This window comes from Pangasianodon hypophthalmus, chromosome 3 (assembly GCF_027358585.1).
Source record: "Pangasianodon hypophthalmus isolate fPanHyp1 chromosome 3, fPanHyp1.pri, whole genome shotgun sequence".
Taxonomy (NCBI): domain Eukaryota; kingdom Metazoa; phylum Chordata; class Actinopteri; order Siluriformes; family Pangasiidae; genus Pangasianodon; species Pangasianodon hypophthalmus.
In genome coordinates, this window is record NC_069712.1 from 19,138,431 (window position 1) to 19,144,584 (window position 6,154).

The following is a 6,154-nucleotide window of genomic DNA, read 5'->3' on the forward strand; positions in this document are numbered from 1 at the left end:
TATTATGAGCAAGCTGCTAGAGGATTAAACCTAAAACTGACTGCAGAGTAACTGCAAACGTCTAAGCTTAGTTAATGTGAATGCTTGACTAGGACTCAAGAATGCCACCTTCAGCTGTGTTTTTCCTGTATTGCTCAGCAAAGTGCAAAATCCCATACACGTCTGTCTTACAGAAGAGCCAACGAGACTCACAGGACTTAGTCTTCACATTGCTATTTTATAGTGTAATGGATGTACCATGCCAGCAGTGAGATGCTAACTAGATAAGACACAGATGTCAGTTCTCTCTAGAGTACTGAGCAAAAGGAATGATATACTATGTACTCTGTTGCAAAAAAGAACAAATATTCAGTTCTTATCAAAGTCCTACAGGATGCAGGAAAAACCTAATGATGGGTGTCAGAACTATCTAAAATTATTCATTCACACATTCATACATCTTCAGTAACCATTTTATCCTGATCAGGCTTGCAGAGATATAGAGTCTTTCCCGGGAACCCTGGGCGGAAGGCGGGAATAGGGACACCAATTCATCGCAGGGCATCCTGCACACATACGTTCACACACTCATTCACGCATAAGGGCAGTTTAGCATAGCCAATCCTCTAAAAACTGGAGGAAACCATCACAGGCACATGGACAGCATGTGAAACCCAAGCTCAGGATAGAACCAAGGACCCTGGAGCTGTGAGCCAGGAATGCTATCCGCTGTACCAATCTAAAATTACTTACCAGGAAATCAATCACTGCAATGCTTTTACTGTGATTCATTTTATCCTATAATAATGGCTCCCTGGAAAGCACGTATCAACAAGGGAAATAATTATAAGCAAGTTTATCAGTAGAAGCACAGCATTTACTTGGTTTCTTGGCAGACTTGGCTCCTTTGACAGAAAAATTCTATGGCACAACAATAATTACAAGCAAGCCTTTGACTAGCCTGTTTCTTTTCTTTCTATTAGTCACTCTGTGAAGTAGAATTCAACAAAACTTAGTACAGCCCATTGTTTATTTGAGCAGCCTTTGTGAAGCTTCTACAACGTAATTGCTGTCAGCCAACTTGACAAAATGGAAGGTTTGCACTACAGTAAACACGAGGAATAGTTTTACGTGATACAGATGTATTTAGTCCTAAGAATTGTCCTTCAAACTGTCAGTGATCCTGCCATTTACTCAGAGAAAAAAACTATATCCTCCACTGTAAGAACAGCTGCAGGCCTGTCATTTTCCTTCCACCTGCATACACATTATAATCACTTAAAAGATGTGTTCAGATATTGCATGCATTCAAATATTAAGCAACCTACAATTTTGCCACAGACATAAATAGTGTTTTGTTACACTATGCATTCATATATATTTTTATTTTAGGCCATGGAAGGCTAAAACTGTTGCTTTCTTCTCAAGAAAACTATGCAGATGCAATCACTTTATCATGCATTTCAATCAAAGCTTCAAATGGGGTTTTTTCATGGCTGACAATATTTTTGTCACTGATAGTTAGCTTCATTTGACTTTTGTCAGGCTACCTGTAAGCCATGTAAAAATCTAGCATCAACCCATCTTTAAGGAATTTGTTTAAGCACCTCCAACATACAGTAAGGCAAAAACTCAAATCCTTACTCACAGTATATGCTCACTACTTAGGGTATAACCCAAGCATTGTAGACCCTACACAGTCCAGTTTATGCGATTTAGGATTCAGCCACGTGAAAAAAGACTCCAATAAAGTACTGTTGAATATATACTACTTACATTTAATATGACCTTTTGGACACAGTATTTGATATTTTTTATTTAATTAGAAATGAATACAAGAATATATGAAAATAAAGTATTCAGTAAATGACAATTTGACAATAAAAACTTTAGGAACCATATTATGATAGATTTATCTAGCAACTAAAAGAATGGAAATCTATATATTCATGTGGCATAGACATAGTTAGCATGTAAACCTAGTGTCAAAGGAAAACGTGGCATTGAGACAATGATGACCATCTATAGCAACAGCAAAGCTGAGATGGACCGTCCATGTTCTCAGTGACTACATGTGCAAAACAGAGCCCAGGGCTGTCCATCCTGATGCTAGACAAGGACGTGTGGACATGACTGTGTACTAGAGTTGCCGTAATTATGACACAATACACCCTTCTAACTTCTAACTACAGTTTCCCTTCTTGCAAAATACTACACAGAAATGGCTTAGCTCCCTGTGTCATTTCCTTTCCACAACAGTTCCTTTTGAATGTAAGAGCCATGAATAATGTCCACTTATAAAGTCAGCTTCACAAAATATTTATAACTGCCTTTGTCAAGCATTAAGAGAAGTGCACACACACACACACACACACACACACACACACACACAGGTAGAGTGTTGTGTTTGAACCAGTGTTTGGAAAGTGTCCCACTTCACAGCTAATCACATGTTTGCTTACTTCCTCTTAGTATAATAGTTTGGAAAATGCTAACAAGCTAAAAGGCAATAAAGAATCAGCATATCATGCATTGCGTGCTTATAAACCCATGTTTACCAAGCTGCTGAGGGGACTAGGTTTCAAAAAAACAAAGGCAATGCATACAAATAGAGGGAATTACCAAATGGTTTTTATGTATAGTAAGTAGGTCTGCAATCTAACCAGATCCATCTAGACAAAAGGAGGATGGGACATTAAATAAAAGATGATGACGTGACATTAAAGAAGAGGACGGCTTGTGAAGAACAATGGCATGGCAGGGACAGAAAACATTGAGCAATTGATTTCCAGGACAGGCACTTCAGGATCACTCACTTGAAAACTGATACAAGAGGCCCTAGGAGTCAGAAATGAAAACTCTAGTGCCTTAGAGGTTTTAGACATAAACCATGAACAAGATGGCACTTTTCTTTTTTTTTTTTAAGTGCACCATAATAAAGAAAAGTGAGTTCAAAATGCAGAACAATGATAAAAAAGTGAGAAGTTATAAGGTTCCTAGAACAGGTACAGCCTAGATACAGCCTAGATACTTGTTATGGTCATGTGACCTACTAATGATCATGTGCAACTTGTGGTTAGAATAAAGGTCAATTCAATCAGGTTGCAGTAGGCATCGAGTTTTTAATATGACAACCATGCATATGTCGTAAAGACACTCCCAGCTCAAGGATTTATACAGAGATTTAATTGCTTTAATATACATATTGACTACAGACGTCTTGATGTCTGAAAATCTTATTGTCTGAACAGTAATACAGCACGTAAGAGACGGTGTAATCTTTCCAGACAGTCCCTGAAATTACTGCCATGACGGATTCGGACAGGACTAAAAATCCATGAGATATCCCGATAATGATTATTCCAATAATTCCTATGTAAAGCCAAGTGATGCACTGGAATGCAGAAACGCGCGCGAGCGCACTGCAGCTGTATCGTGACGTGTGTTTGTATGCATTCCTCTTCCACTTTAGTCATTTCTTTGTTTTCTTTTGTTTAATTTTTAAACGAGCAAGAGGAGAGATGATGAACACTCGCTCTCTGTGGGATTATCTCGAGCAAAAAAAAGCGAGCAAGTTAATAACCACACACACACACACACACACACACACAAATGCTGCAAGCTGAAATGGAGCTACATTCAGGATGTTTAGGACAGTCACGTCAATAAGCATGCACAACAACGCTTTTGGATTGAGAACCAATTCCTCATGAGGTATGACACCATTAGTTGAAGACGATGCCATCACGGAAAGCTTTAATATCCAATCTCTTAGAAAATAAACTGATTTTTTACGTCTCGAGACGCGATTTGAAGCAGTAAATCGCTGGAGATTTAGGATTTAGGTTGTACGTCAGTTTCTCCGACATTTAGAGAAATGAAACACTGAACTGGTCGGCTTCCAGGGCAGAGTTAGTCAAGTCGATATCGTTTTTACTCACCTCTCTCTCGCTTTCTGTCTGACCTCAGGAAAACGCGATGTTTTGTTTATTTCACGGTCTCCATCTGACTGAGTGCGTCATTCAGACTTCCGCGTTAATAGGAAAACGATATAAAAAATGCATGCAACTGCGCATGCGCGAAGCAGGCGCTCGGCGCAGGATGGCTCTTGTGTTGTGTGGGGTTGTGCTTGAGGTGCCCTCATGTCTCATTCACACACAAATTCGAGTCTGCTTAGTGTCTGAGATCGCATTCAGACTGCTTAATTGAACTTCTATACAGAGATAGGTAATCAGGAACAATGGGATTTATGCAGTGACTTTTAAGCTCCCTGTGCTGTTTACTGAGGATCTTTTGTTCGCAGACTCTAATGCAGTGTGGCCCAAAGCAATAGAGAGGGATTGCTGAAAACCATGTTACACTTTGGAAAAATCATGTTTTCCCCCCTCCACCACCCTCAGCACAGACTTATTTAATGAACATTATGAATATAATCCAGCTAGTAAAATATTCAGGTCACTATTCAAATATGTACAATATTGTTCTCGCTACTTATTAGAGCCATAAAGCTTCTTATTCCTGAACCTTCCACCACATGAACACATTAGGACCAACTTGACATTATTTGTAGGACTGCTTGTTTCTGAGTTATTTCGGTTTAGTTCAAACCAGCTAATAACTATAAGAAGTTAATAATAAAGGTTATAACTCTGATAATGATATGTTGTGATTTGCATCACTGTAACAATAATGTAAAAAATAATGACATAACCCCTGGCTATGCTTCACAAAGCCCTAGTGGTCCCCAGACCCCACTTTGAGAATTGCTGCTTTATATGACTTGTCCAAATGCTTGCTTAATCAACTCTTACACTGGGGGATCAATAGGTTTAAACAGTGGGATTGTCCAATTATTAGGCAACAATTGCCAAGAACTGGTATTTCATGAATGGCAAATGGATGAAACATGATTCACTGTCCAAACCATAAACACACCTAGTGATGCCTCATCTTGAAATGGTGTGTGTCTTTGTACATGCAGAGCTAACCTGTTAAGCAAGTTCTTGTTCAGTATGTTTCTTCACAAACATTTTCACTAGAGATTACATTTCCTAGGAATAAGCTATGCAGGCAACACCAAAACCTAAGAATAGGGAGATCATTTTACCTTAAGTTTTAGTTATTTAGATGAAAATCAACAACAAAAAAACATTGTAATTCTGTTATATAACAAAACACATACTTCTCTCTTTCAGTTTCATAATGAGTGATCTGTGTGTATGGTTACAGTATTTTTTTTTTTCCAAACAGCTGTGCGTTTGTCTGTGGCTGGGTTTGTGTAATATAATAAATCAAGAATATCACAACAAAATTACTAAAAACCGCTGTCTATCACTTTCAAAATCATCTTCTGCCTGGTCCAGCGTACTGTGAATCACAGTGCATATGATCTGTTAGTTCTAGACAGCCGGAGAGAACATATTTCTGGAGTGCCAGAGGGGAGTATTCTTCCCATCTATGATTTTAGGTCTTGTTGAAAGGTAAACAACTCAAACAACAAACTGTTCTGCATTCCAGGTAGAAAAATGTATGAGCTGGTGCTTGCTGACTGCCTGCTTATCACATTAGCTGTTTATCGTTTTACGACATTATCTGGCTTATGTGATCACACCCCACCATGAACTTGGCCATGTAATAAAACCTCAAGGGAGGTACGAACAGTGACTAAATGTAATAATGAACAATGCGTTCTGTTGCATGTTTACATCCAGGAGCAATTGTACAAAGTGTGCTGGAAAAAAAAACAGCTGTAGAAATAAATGGACCATTTAAGCATGAGTCAAGAGCTGTTCTTGAGAATAGTCCAATTCCCTGTCTAGTGTCGAAGAAGAATGGAAAATATTCTGCAAAACATCCTTCTAATTGAGGATGTGAATTAATCTACTAAAAGGCTTTGCGAGTAGTTTAGATGTAGGTGGACAAGTCCAGTTTAATTCCCATTTACAGCAATTTGAAAGAAATGAAGGCAGGCAACTGTTTTGATTTTTAACAGAGGATGTCATGCTCTCAGGGAACTGCAATAAAATTGTACAACCATATTTCAGTGACTCATTTCTGCTATGTATTACTGGAATAATTCAGTTCTAATAAAAAGACTAAGAAAACAAAACAGATGTATGTAAACGAATAGGGTTTCCACACGGGTAAGATGCTTAAGGAAGTATTTTCTTACCGA

At 38.4% G+C, this 6,154-nt stretch overlaps 1 protein-coding gene across 3 annotated transcripts in view; it reads right to left on the bottom strand.

Annotated features, from left to right (window-relative positions):
- The window catches only part of marchf8 (membrane-associated ring finger (C3HC4) 8), a 70,222-nt gene extending 65,553 nt beyond the window's left edge, over positions 1-4,669 (bottom strand). The window contains exon 1 of one of the 3 annotated variants that reach the window (XM_026933547.3): positions 3,921-4,669. The gene's annotated coding sequence lies outside the window, so the exon portion shown is untranslated. The remainder of the gene's footprint in view (positions 1-3,920) is intronic. The other 2 variants (XM_026933513.3, XM_026933521.3) reach the window with 2 other exon arrangements.
- Between the last annotated feature and the right edge of the window lie 1,485 nt (positions 4,670-6,154).